The following is a 13,710-nucleotide window of genomic DNA, read 5'->3' as shown; positions in this document are numbered from 1 at the left end:
TAAACAACAGCTCATTCAATATGTAAAAACCTCTTTCAAGCCATTGCAAGAGCCCCTCAGACCAACAGGTAGGTGTGAATAAAGCCCAAAAATACATTGCATGAGAAGCATCAGAATCTCTATTTTCTCCAGTACAGCCTCGGTAACTGCAAGAAATAAGAAAAAGCCAGTGTAGGCTCAATATTTTCAATGTATAAGTCAGTGTTATAGACTGACATAAATTTTTTCAGGCAGGATCATAGAGGGCAAGTGTTACAAAAAAACCTGTTTCCCAATATGGGCTTGGGGTTCAAGTTATTCATCTTTATCTGGTTTTCTCCCAACAAAATGAACAGTGAAGAATTTGAAAAGGTATATAAAAACATTCCAATTATGCATCCATCCTCTCTGACAAAATACCTATTTGTCAAAAAACAGAATTCCAGAGGAAGGAGGGGAAAATTAAACAAGCAGAAACATTTTATACATCACAGGTGTTAAGAAAGCAAAAGTTTGGTTCTGCTCTGACAACTCCTTTGGGGTGACAGCAGTCACTCACATTCCATCTACAATCTCACTTCCCACAGAAGATGCTCTTTTTCCATCATAATAAAAGTTTCTCACAGCTCCCATTTTTTTAGGTCTCCAAGACTCAGAGCCAGAGGAAACAGGCAGCAACAGTCTTATCTAAAAGCAGTTCCTTCTTTTTTTCTGTTGTTGCTTAACAGAACATGACTGTCACAAAGAATGTCTACAGGAAAAAAATAACAGTGGAAAGAGTTTGACTCAATGTCAAGAGATGTCTCAAATGTGAAAGCTGTAGAAATGCTGCAGAAGTTAAACGGTTGCTTACAGTGATTCACCAAAAAAATGAACTTTTAAAGGAGATACAGAACTGACAGCAAGACAGCCTCAATGTGTCAGGAACTTGCATCACTGGACTTCTAATTGCTACAATATTTCCTATCAAACTACTTCTCCTGCAATAATGCCATAGGCAATCACCATGGGCAGAGCTATTCCATGTGTGCGAACAGGCAGACAAACAGATGGGCTCAGAAATTCACCGTTATTCGAACCAAGCATAAATCACACTTTGGAGAGAAAAGATGGTATTTGATAGTTCAGCTGCACCATGTGCTCTCCCCATGCCGTGGGTAATCCTCCTCCGGCAGCGGGGTTACCGCGGGCTCCCACCTTCGGAGCGAGCGCGGCAGAGGGAGCGGGGAACGGCCGGGACGGCTCTCAGGAGACCCCAGCGTGCAGCACCGGGCAGGGTCTGGGGCCGCCCGCACAGCCCGGGGCTCCCTGCGCCAGCCCCGGGCACCGCCGAGGGCACAGCCGAGCACATCCCGGCCCCGGGGGCAGCGGCGCTCGGAGGGGCGCGGGGCAGGAACGGGGAGCGTGGGCTCGGAGCAGAGCTGCTGCTGAAATGGAAACCCCCCAAACCTCCCCAAGCCTCCGAGCGACGCCGGAGCGCGCAAACGCTCGTGTTGGTGCCACGGTCTCAACTTTGCTCGAGTCGCAAGGCCGCCGCTCGGCCCGTCCGGCGGCGCCGGGCTGACCCGCCCGGTGCCGCTCCCGGCCGCTTCCCGCTCCCGGCCGGGCACGTGCGGGCCCCGCGGCCCGGACCCCCCGCTCCCGCACGGCCCCGCCGCTCGATCCCCCCCGCCGCCCCTCGCTCGGTGCCGCGGCCCAGCCGGGGCTGCCCGGAGGCGCCGCGCGGGGCCGGGGCCCGCGGCGGGCGGGCACACACCCCCGGCGCGGGGCGGCGCGGCCCGGCGGAGCGCAGGGCCCCGAGTCTCACCTGCGGCGCGGCGGAGGCGCGGCGGTGCCGGCGCGGGGGCGCGGGAGCCCCGCAGGACCGAGCGAGCGGCGCCGCGTCCCGCACGGAACTTCGCCGCGCGCGCGCCCGCCCCGCGCTCCCGCGCACGCGCCGCCGCTGGGGCGCGCGCGCCGCCGCTGCCACGCAGGCCGGGCGGGGGCCGCGCGCGGGGGGCGGCGCGTGCGCGCTCGGCGCCACCTGCGGCCCCGCACCTGGAGCGGCCCCGGCCCCACGGCCCCACGGCCACACGGCCCCACGGCCCCACGGCCCCACGGCCACACGGCCACACGGCCCCACGGCCACACGGCCCCACGGCCACACGGCCCCACGGCCACACGGCCACACGGCCACACGGCCCCACGGCCACACGGCCCCACGGCCACACGGCCACACGGCCCCACGGCCACACGGCCACACGGCGCTGCCCCGCGGGACCCAAGGGCCGCCCGCCGCTCCCCCCGCCCCGGCTCCCCGGGCCCGGCATCCCCTCTCGCCGCGGCTGCGGAAGGGCGGCAGGGGCCGCTCGGCTCGGAGCGGGACCCATCGCAGGTCCGGCCCAGGCGTTTCGGAGCCCCGGGCCTCAAGTGCGGCGCAGCCGAGTTCCTGCACGAACCGGCCTGAACGGGTTTGGCTCCAGAATCTATCCAGCTTTTGGGATAGAAAATCCTCAGTCTGCAAATTAAGGCATGAGTACTCGGCATAGATTGAATTTGAACCTCAAATTCAACAGGTTTTTTTCACAAGTGAGCACGAACGTGGCAATAAACACAAACCAAACGAGCGAGGCTCAGCAGTGGTCCCTGTGCAGCGGCGGGGCTCGGGACCAGGGCAATTGCTCCTATTTTGTCAAGTGCTGTCACCTTTGTCAAACTTCCGTGGAGATGTTCGCTGGTACGGCTGGAAGCTCCCAGCGCTGGCACGGCTCAGTGCTAACAGCAGCCCTAGAGCAGCTCACAAATGAAACATGCTGTGCCAGCAAAAGCACCTTTGCCACTCTAACCATTACCATGCAGCCCTTTGCTAGTGAAAATACTACTTTAAAGTGCTTTTTCTTCTTTCCGATCGCTCCTGTACGGCAGACGAGTTGAAGCGCCCTAGCAGCGAGCAGGGAGCCAGTCCCGCAGGACAGGACGGGGAAGGTCAGCCCAGTCCCCCGGCCTGAGGCCGGGCCCGCGGTGGGTGAGCCCCGTCCTTCGGGACAGGACCGAGCTCTCCCCGCGCTGCCCGTGCCCCGGCCCCGCCGTTTGCCAGTCCCCCAGGTGCGCTGCAGCTGTCCGCAGCAGGCAGTGGCACACGGAGCCGCCCTGCCCCGCAGCGCCGGGGATTTGCTGCGCGCGTTCCCGGGAGCAGCGGGAAAGGCCCCACTCTGCATCTCTGCCCGTGTTCCAAGGAAGTGCCTGCAGCCCTCGTGGCGTGTTGCTGCTCTGTCCCCTCTCTCTCGACTGATTGCATCACCTCCACCTACACCAGAGCTGTGGGGAACCTGCTGCCCAAGACATTTCAGTTCAAATAAGTCACTTTTTCCAGTAGGCTCCACTTACAGACTTCAAAATAATTCTGTGTTTTACAGAACCTGAAACATGATGGTAGATCTTTGCTCAAATGGCTTTTATCCATAGAAACTCATATTTTAGGAAAACCTTCTTGCTAAAGCAGTGCCACCTCCAGCATCCAGAGAGACCCAAAACTGCCGTGGTTGTTTGGGAAGATTTTAACTGTTTCTTCTGGAAACATCACTCAGTTTTGGTTTTGTTATAAAGCTGCTTACACCTAGCTATAGAAATTCACTATCAGTTTGGGTGAATATAAACAAGATCCAGGGCCTGAGTTTCTGATACATTTAAGAGACAGAGAAAGTCGATTCTCTCTCCTGGAGCATTTCTGATGGCACAGAGTTTCTCTCCGGGGTGCAGATGCCTGCACAGCTCTGCAATGCTTCTCACTAGAGACAGAGCAATAGACACAACAGATGGAAACTAAGAGGCCACCTGGTTTTAAAGCAAATCATATCATCAATCTATCAGTACAAAATCTGAAACATGGGAAAATGCTTAGAGAAACAAAATTAATTCAATTTTTTTTCTCCAAACTCAATTTTCCCAAAGTCTGTTGATGTACCATTTGCAAAAATTCATTTCTTTCTCTTAAAATGAGAATGTCAGTGGATTGAGGTGGAAGAACTTAAGTGCTTTACATCAAAACAACAAAGAAATATCTATTGTTAGGCTGCCATAAGTTACCGTCTTTCTATTCAGTAAAGCTGGTTTTTAAAATCTGCTACATTCTTGTGCACAGCTCCAAGATCCAGGTTTTTCATGGCTAAATTAGACAGACCAGACAGAATTAATTTAAATTATCAACAGCAATTCAGTTAAGAAAGAAAATTAAATTTCCTCAATTAAGTCTTGACAGAAATAGACTTTTGTTCATATCTGTGTTACAGTTCTGTGTGAAATTCTCTTTCAAACAACCCCTGAAGTGAGAACTTTCAGATGTTTACGTTACTACTTATGTGTTTCAGGGTCTGTAGGATCAGCCACAGATCAAGTCTCCCGAAGTGTAAAAAATATATTTTATACACATGCATCTAAATGAGGGTTGCATCATTCACAGATCCCAGCTAATAATTTCATTTAATCAGTTAATTATCTTATACAGTTCAAGGATGGGTTCATGTACATCTTAATCTGCACTTCTTAAAATCACACTGATTCAACTGTCCAAAGGAATTCTTAGTAGTTACTGTGAGTCTGTAAGGAATGGAGAATTACCTAAATAAAAGTATTTAAATAACTTATTTTTTAACCTAAAACACAAAGAAATCATTTTTTATGCCTCTAATGCATTTATAGCCAATACTCACAGGGTTGTAGAGCACCCTCGGCCTCCTCACTATTTACAGCCCAATGTTGTAGCACTGACCCACTGGGAGTGAGGCCACTTCATGATAATTGATCCAACAGAGCCAAGCACAGCAAGGGAGCACTGTAATATCAGGGGCTGAGAACATTAAACCAGGAACATTCCTGTGTTACTTGTGGGTATGGAGATTCACAAATCCGTTTTGGGAAAATTACAATGATCTTGACCCAAATCTTTAAGGATTTTAAATCAACATATAGTCAATTCGATTGATTTACTTTATCCTGAGAGCTAAATGCAACTGTCACTGTATCCTTCATTCTCAGTCCATTATCGATAAATTCCTGGCCTTACTGACTTAATATATGCCTATTGACTTATTTATTTTCCATTCCTAATAGCACACAGAGAGCAGACTGCTGGAAGTTCTTTTTCAGGGGAGGAAAAGCAACACAAAAAACAAACAAACAAACAAGCAAAAATAAAGACAATCCCAAAATAACCTTCTTCTTCAAATGTAAATTGTAGAGTTTTAGGAGAGCCAGCCTTCCAGCAGTAGCTGGAGAAGCCAGGCTGTGGATTGCCCCTTGCACAGGCAGGGCTGCAGCTCCCTCCACGCAGGCTGAGCTGCACAGAGCGGCTGCAGCCTGCACGCTCCGGCTCAGATTTCCATAAGGTTGGGTCCCAGAGGAAGCATTAATGCTGAAGGAATGCATACCAGCGTGGAACGAGGCAAAAAGGCAGCACAAAATCTCTCCAACAGATTGCTCACAGAAACACCTCTTTTGTACCATATTTAAGATCTGTAGATTGATCTCATGAGCATTTGTGCAGCAGTTTAGTCTCAAACTGATAAGCGTGCTCCGAAAGGAGAGAAACAGAATCAAGGCAGATTAGAAAGCATTGGTGTTGGGGCAGATAAGGAACCGAGAGCCACCACGTGACTCAGAACGCTCCAGCCCGGCCGCCTGCAGATCTCATCAGGGAACCAGATGTGACCAGTGGCAGAATATCCTTCTCAGCGTGAGATCTGGAGGATGTGATTGCCATCCAGGAAAGGGGAGATGGGAAAGTATGATGGGGAAAATGGCCTTTTTTATAGAGTTTAATTGCTTAGAAGAAAGAAAGTTTTCCTTTAAAGAAGAAGGGATGCTCAAAAACAGGCTCAGGAAGGTGTCTGGAGGAAGGAGCAGAAGGATTTTTCACATGGACAGAAAACTGAAAATCGCTTCCTCTTTTCTGGTGGTTGTGTGTTTGAAATGATGAAGTGACAGCAAACAGTTCTCATTCATTTCTCTGGTCAGTTGAAACCAGGGTGCGGCAGTGCAGAAAAAGTGGAAGAGGCCTGTTGTCCTCTTCTCATAGAGCAGGAAATTGCGCATTTTCATTCATGAATTTGTTCATTGTCCTGCATGGAGAGGACAGCTGGGAGAGATGCTCCATCCCAGTGGAGGGAACACCTCAGCCTTTGCACACTCTCGCTGGTACCTACACCACCCCAACTGCAGACAGTTACAGCATGAGCTCCACTCTGCCTCACAGGGGCTATGGGGCAGCTGCTACTGTTGCTTTTGTGGAAGGACAAGTGGAAGATGGAGTTTTTCAAGCACCCAGTCTTGTGGTTGCAGCTCATTTTGGGGCGAGGAGGAGGAGGAGGAGGAGGAGGAGGAGAAGGAGGAGGAGGAGGAAGTTTGCTGTATGGAGTTGGAGCTGAGACACAGAGTAAGCTATGTGTCCTGCACACACAGGTAGCACTCACTGTGCTCCTGAGAGAGAAAGGGTTGTGGATGCCTTGTCTCAGCCCCAGCAAAAGGTTTGGAGATGAAGCCTGTGCCCTCAATCTGTATGCCAGCAGAGCAGAGAAGCAGTGCAGGGAGCAGCGTGCTGGGGTGAGGCCCCCAGCAGCCCGGGCTGCCAAGCAGATGGGCTGCCGTGTTCTCAATCAAGTGCAGTTTTTAAGGTCATGCCTAGATAATGAGCATCACAGCACCCCAGCCTACAGATCATGAATATATGGATGAATATTGACTCGCACGCTCCCCTTTCTGCAGCTCTGTTCCTGGAGCTGTCCCTCTGCTCCAGCTGTGCGAGTCTGGAGCTGCCACTAAGGCCTGGTGTTAGAGCTCACCCTGCCCTTGCTGCTGGGCTCTGGAGCACCTTCATTCGGGTGCCTCCCTCTCACTTCTCTGGGCAGGGTGTGAATGTGGCTCACTGAGGCTGCAGAGCAGCAGGGTAACTGCAGAGCCTGGGCCCAGGTGTGAACTCAAACCATATGTTAAGCTGATAGTGAAGATAAACCCTTCTAAGTACTTCATTATTGTGTAAGCAAGATACAAGCTTTATTGCTCTGTCTCCCTGTTTTCTTAATGAACTGCCTTAAGTTGATCCCTGTTTATACAGTTTATATAGTTTATATAGTGTCCCTGGTCATTAGTGAGGCTCAAATGCCCCTCCTTGAGCAGGCAGAGAAGAGGAGAGAAGAAAGAAACAGAGAAAAGAGAAGGAGAAAGGCAATTGAAGCCAGATTGAGCAGCTCTGGCTTTAACAGTCCTAGGCCCTGCCCCTGTTTGTGCTGACATTCCTCCTGGTGACCCTTTCCAAGTGTTCCGGGCGAGTTTCGCAGGAATGCACAGCTCTGTCTCTGTCAGCTCGCCTCGTTATTCCAAAGGAGCTGGCACAGCTCCCCAGCTTTCACAGCCAGATGTTAGCAGGGTGACCCTGCCAGACACTGCAGGTATGCACCTTCCCACTCCCAGCCCCTTGCACGGGGAATCGTTTCTGAGGAATCTATTCTGGGTAATACTTTTCTTTTGTGACTTGTTCTCTTCCTTTGCTCTGAAGATTGATTCATAGCACCAAAGCTGCATCATTTCACAGCTAAGGAAAGTGGGATGAATTTTGCTATAAACTTTAATGGCAGCAGGACAGATTGGTAACTGAAGGATTTTTGGTCCTACTCATGAGTCAGGACCCAAGCTGTGCTTGTTGTTATGACAAAAAAAAAAAAAAACAGGACAAAAGGAGACTCCTGCCCAGAGAAAGCTGTGGGTGGTTTTACATTTCAGACTAATCATATGGATCCACAGAGACAAAAGAATGCAAATGAAAAATGAGGCACTATTGGTAGCAGAACACACAGGGATCATACAACATCAACAGCTCTTCTTCCATCTTTTCTTTGCCTGTCCCAGGTGTTCCTGTAGCTTGTGGACAGCTCTGGGGATGCCCACACCGAGGTGCAGAGCCAGGGCCCATCCTCTGGCAGAGCAGCCACACGTCACTGCACGCTGACTGACAGCACAACAACTTTGCAATCATAACTTCGTGTTCTGTGTGCTGTGGGACAGCCCACGACCATTTCAACCTCCAACCTTCTTTCTCTTCTACTGCTGCTCGTAGTTTTGAACTAAACTATAAATTCTGTGGGACTTTGTGCAAAAACTTTGTGCATTGTAGGAGCACACTGGATTCCTGACCACTGTTGTGCTTTCCAAGAGCTACTGCGCTGCAAATACTTAAAGTACGTCTCAGAACTAATGACTTGTAACTTCACTTAATTCATCAAGATGTCAAATGGAGATTGCACTTTAGCTCAAAATGAGCTGGGGTGGAGGTGGAAATAATGTCATTTAAATTTAATACCATCTTATGATGGTAACATTCAAACATTCAAACAAATTACAAATTTAACCTTTAAAATAGTATTTTGAAAGGAAGTTAAAATAATTGCAGAGTGTAGCTCTTAAGGTTGAAGGGCTTTCTGTTCCTGCACTGAAAGGTGCTGCAGAAATGCAGAGCATTATGTTTATTTATTAATAATCCCACAAAGAAATTTTCATGATCGCCACTGGGGACTGTCTGACAGGTGACACAGGTGACCTTCTGCCAGGAGTGACATCTCTCCCCTACAATTTACATTCTCCAAATGATTTGCGATCAAATTACTTACAGCACAAATTAGTTTCTCTCCCCACTGTTCACTCCCACAGCACCATATTCAACTGTTTGTTCCACAGGGCCATAAAAATAATAATATGGAAAGTCAGTGCCTCTGCTTCCAACATGGAAACAGTGCATTGGCCAAGAGATCGATTCCTGCACTCATTTTCTCCGGCACTGGGATTTGCATCTGGGGGAGACGCAGGTCATTGGCTGGAAAAGAGCATCCTGGGTTCACATTTTGATTGCACAACCAGATAAACAAACCAAGCGTCCCAATTAGAGGGAAGAAAATAATCAGCATTTGGCGGTAAAGGAATGGAGCAGACTAAGGAACAGCTTTGGAACAGCCAAAGAACAAATCCCAGCCATTTACTGGGTGTTAGGGAGACTGTAACAATCAGCAGCAGGGAAATGGTTAAATAATGGTTAATATATTAAAGGTGCAAAGGGTCTCCTGACCTCTGCCACTGTCAGTTCTGTCAATGGGCCAAAAGACGCCAGCAGAATAATTATGGCCTATATTTAGATTATGGATGCATCGGACAGGGTGAAGGTTGAACATGGGGAACATGGTTGTTTGCAGTTCATTAGTGATAGGAGCAGCCAAGGGTGGGAGGAGGGCACTGAACTGGATTCATCCCACCTGGAGTACTTGTGCTGAGCTGCATAATGTCAGGGAAAGAGATCTGATTAGATGGGGAACCGAAGGCAATAAACAACTCTGTTCAGCCTGTCACACCCAGCAGGGCCAAGGAAGGAAGGAGGGAAGGAGGGAAGGAAAGAGTGGAGAAAGCAAGAGCAGGCTCTGGCTCTCAGCTATGCTGTTCCTGCAGCAAGGAATGCACCTGAGACCTGGGGTGGGAATGCAGAGCTGGGAGCCTGTGCATGTGATTGTGAGGTGCATTTGCACACGCGTGTGTCACGCAGAAGAGCATCAGGAGTGCTCTGCAGCTGCACCTGTGCATCCTGTGCCCGCTCCCAGCCCGTGTCCCTGGGAGCAGGGAGGGGGCTGTGGGCTGGCATGGGCTGTTCTCCACGGTGCACAGCACATGCACAGCAGTGAGATGTGCAAGGACTGTGATGGCCCTGCTGACAAAGGCCTGGGGGCTGCAGCACAGCTCTCCACCTACTGATCAGTCAACACAACTATTAGTAAATGGCAAGTCAGGTAAAGAAGAGGCTGCAGGGAATGTAAAATGGAAACCAGATGCCACAGCACCACATTAATTCTTCAATGCAGACTATAAATGACTGACAGTTTCCTATCATACTGACTACACAGGGCCCCAGTCAAATGGCTTGCAAAGTTTCTTTCGAGACACTGGGGATAATGAATTCAGAAGTTTCTGAACAGCTGCCTTTCATGGATCATTTGGAATTTGCGATGCAAATATGAAAAATCCATGTTAAACGCCCTCAACTAATTGAGTGGAGAACAGCAAATACAAAAGAATAGATCGCTGACCTTGGTAAAAACAGCACAAAAGCCTTAATCTGCCCAGAGAGACCAAGAAGGGAACTGAGGAGCAGGAAAGCAGAAGCCTGTATACTCTCCCTCAGGTTCCTAATTTTGCTTGCCAAGAGATAAATACAGACTTTCCTTTTGGGTCTATCCAACAGCACCTACCTCCCTTCCTACAACCCACAGCAGTGGAGAAGGAGCGGCTGGGGAGTTCTGACAAACTGCCAGTGTCAAACTTGATAATTCAAGGCAGAATCTGACACTGAGGGAGAAGAGACAACTGTTAAAGGGTAGCTGTTAGCAAAGGTGTGGAGGTGGGTTTTAACAGTTGAGAAGGCACAAGATAAAAGGAGAAGAAAGGCAGGGCTGGGTGGGAGTGGGGCGGGTGAGAAGCAGGACAGCTCAGACCCCTGGGGTTACAACAGTGCTGCTCACAGGCAAGGATGACACTGAAAATGCAACACTGGCAAAACTGAAAACAAGTGACAATTGTGGTTTTCTAGGACGGCATGGTAGAGCTGTTCACCTTGGAAAAACAAATTCATGTTGCCTGCCTGTACCTTGCAAATCCCTAACACTATTCACTAGCTAGGTGTATGCTCCAAAGGTATTAATTGTTGACCATCAGCTGCCTGGATGAGGGGCTGTTTCTGCTGAGCAGGCTGGACAGATAAGGCATTGCTCTCCCAAGGCTCCCTGTATGGAAAACAGCAGCAAGGTCCAGTGAGCTAGCAAGTCTCCCCAGTTGCAGTTTTCCAAAATTGGAACGTCATGTCCGCTGGGCTGCACATACCAGCTCTGGTCCTGTCAGCTGTTTCTCACTTTATCATCGTGCTTCTTCCAGGGAGACCAGATAACTGCTCTTGTGCTGCTGCAGGCACCGCCACACCTTTCCCAGGTTGCGTCTGTGAGGAGCAGCAGAACAGAAACACTGGAGACAGAAGAGGCCAATCTATTATTTATACTCAGCTACTCCCCTTGGGCCTGAACAAGCAAAAAGCTCTCTTTAAAGGCTTACAGTTCTTGGTCAGGTTCCAAGAGAGACAAAGGGATGTTGTAAAAAGAGTTTCATATGAGCTTGGTAAAACACTCTCCTAGGGAAGAGGCAGCAGGTTTCCTTTGTGTGGGAAGGCAGGAGGTAGACGATTTTGTTTAAATTTACATTCACAATGAAAGATTTTCCTGTGTGTTTCAATGGCTCTCATTCAAATTTACATTTCTTTGAGCAGTTTTCTGCATTTGTAGGGTTTCTGTGCCATTTCTAAAGCAGCAGCCCTATTTTCATGCCCTCTTAAGTCTGTACCACTCAGGAAGTTGAAAGTGCTGACTCAGCTCTCTGGAGAGCCTGTGAAGCATCGCTGTCCTCACTGTTTGCGGTTCTCAGATGTGAATAACCACAGAACAAAAATGTTTTGGTGTCCTGGCCTAAATGCTGGGCAGATAAGGGCTTTCTTTTAAACCGGAAGGAAACAGGGAGGTACCACAGGGGTGCCACTGCTGCTGAAAGAAGAGCAAAGACAACCGAAGCAATAGAGTATTGAGAATAAAGCAGCGTTGCAGTCAGGTGTTGTGCTAGAGGCCTGGGAAAATACTTGGAACGTGCTTTTGCTCCACTAGTTTCAGCCAAGATTTAAATGCCAGAAAGGATCTGGAAGGTTACCAAGACAACAGCATTTTTGAAAACCACAATGTTCAGGTTTGGGTGGGGATGAGGAACATGTTCAAGTCATTCCACACTATCTGGAGTCACAAGGCAGCAAGAGAGCACATGCGGTCAGTAATGCCCAGCAGGAACCGACGCAGCCGGCACAAAGTTCTATTATTCCTTTTACTCTGCACAAACCACATGTTTTTCATTAGGTCCAAATTGTAAAAGAAAATATATACATATTAAACCAAATACCAGAGTTGTGTGAACGTGTGTTTGGCAGTTTGTGTTCAGGTTACAAATGCTCACAGTGTATTTCACAAAAATGCTGTTTTACAAGGTTGCGATCCGCAGTCAATAATGCGAGACGTGCCATACTCTCAACCATCATTTTGGCCCACACTTCCTCAAAAAGCAAATAAACAAAGTAAACTAAATCACCCTGCACTTCAACAGCTTGCTTGGTTGGGTAGATTAGTACCTGGGAACAAAAGAGTTCATGGATCAGAGACCTCTTCGGTTTCCTGAATGTTTTAAGCCTGGCTTCCTAAGGACGCAAGACTCCTGCATTCACACCATCCATCTGTCTTCTCCCCCCAGCTCCCCCCTCCCCCATCTTTTTAGCTCACTGGCCAATTTTAAATAATTTTATGTAATTTGGCAGGCAGCTGAAAGAGGCTCCAACACCGAATTCAGTTTGCCAAAGTTTGTAGAAGATCAGTGGGCTAGAAAGCGATGAGGTAGATGAGTGTCCATGCTGAGCCTCGCGGCCGGGAGGGCACGGCCCGGAGGGCACGGCCCGGCCCCAGGGCACAGGGGACCCGTCGTGCCCAGCAGGGCGGTGTCACACGCACACAGCAGGGCACTTGTCACCGGAACGGCGGCTCCCGCCGCTGCCTTTGGATGTGGACGCTGCCGGCCCTTCCTCTCAGCATGCTGCTCCCTGGCATTGTGCACGGCCTGGATTTCACTGTTGAGAAATCGCTGAGAACATGCAGTAACTGTTGAGCAGCAATATAAGCGAAGGTGGTGTTTATGCCATAAAAGCATGCTGTGCTGGTGAGACATGTATAGAAGGAAGCAGGATCTGGGAAGTGATTGTTTTATGAGGGACCGACTTTAAAATGACTCATTCAGCACAGAGCAGCAATTGTGACTTTATTAAAAATCACCATGTTCTGGAGTGAACTCCTTGGCTTGGTTACATGTGCTGCCAACTTCAGCTTCATCAGAAAATAGGTCTTGCTGAATTCCCATGGAAAAGTCCTGGAGTGGCTCCCAAGTCTGTCTCCCTCTGCGGAGATGGTGCTGGCACCCCTACTGCAGGGCAGCAGGGCCGGAGCCTGATCCTGCCCTGGTGCAATCACATCTCCTGCTGCTTTTATAACAGCCTCCTGTTGTTATTTTTGTTCCTCTGCATTCTTTAGGTACATTTGATGCAGTGCTCAGACACTTCAAAGTGCTGGTATTAAATAAAGATATTTAAAAAAACACTTACTTGAGATAAAAAATCAGACTTCTCAGAGTTTCAGGATTTCAAGCTGCAGCCCCTTCCCTGCCACTGCCAGCGGCTGCAGCGCACACCAGGGCAGGATGCTCAGAGAACACAGAATCCAGGGAAAGCAAGTGTGGGAGAAAGGGGCTTCTTGTAGTTAAGTTTCCACAGCCTTTAAGAGAAACCAACAAATTCCAATATCAAACAGACTACTTCACAGTTTAAGTGTATGGACTTTACACGGCCGATTTAGAACTCTGCGTCAAACTGTTTCTTCTCTCCCTTCCCCCCAAAACGGGTTTTGGGGATGGAAATCCTGATCTAAACTAAATCCCAGGAGCCTGACAATCTTTCTGCAGAACTTCCCTGAGACTCTGGGATGTTGCCAGCTTCAAGAGATGTAAAGGAAGATTGCCAGGTCACAGGGCATGCCACAGATGGGATTTGACTTCTGAGCAGTCTTTTAATTTAGGCCTGGAACAAGATTTATTTCTATC

At 49.2% G+C, this 13,710-nt stretch overlaps 1 protein-coding gene across 1 annotated transcript in view; it reads right to left on the bottom strand.

Annotated features, from left to right (window-relative positions):
- NEK6 (NIMA related kinase 6) overlaps positions 1 to 1,850 on the bottom strand; it is a 42,829-nt gene extending 40,979 nt beyond the window's left edge. The window contains exon 1 of the mRNA XM_063174340.1: positions 1,787 to 1,850. The gene's annotated coding sequence lies outside the window, so the exon portion shown is untranslated. The remainder of the gene's footprint in view (positions 1 to 1,786) is intronic.
- Positions 1,851 to 13,710: the final 11,860 nt, after the last annotated feature.

This window comes from Melospiza melodia, chromosome 22 (assembly GCF_035770615.1).
Source record: "Melospiza melodia melodia isolate bMelMel2 chromosome 22, bMelMel2.pri, whole genome shotgun sequence".
Taxonomy (NCBI): Eukaryota; Metazoa; Chordata; class Aves; order Passeriformes; family Passerellidae; genus Melospiza; species Melospiza melodia.
The sequence above is the reverse complement of the archived record's forward strand: the minus strand, read 5'-3'. Positions and strand labels throughout refer to the sequence as shown.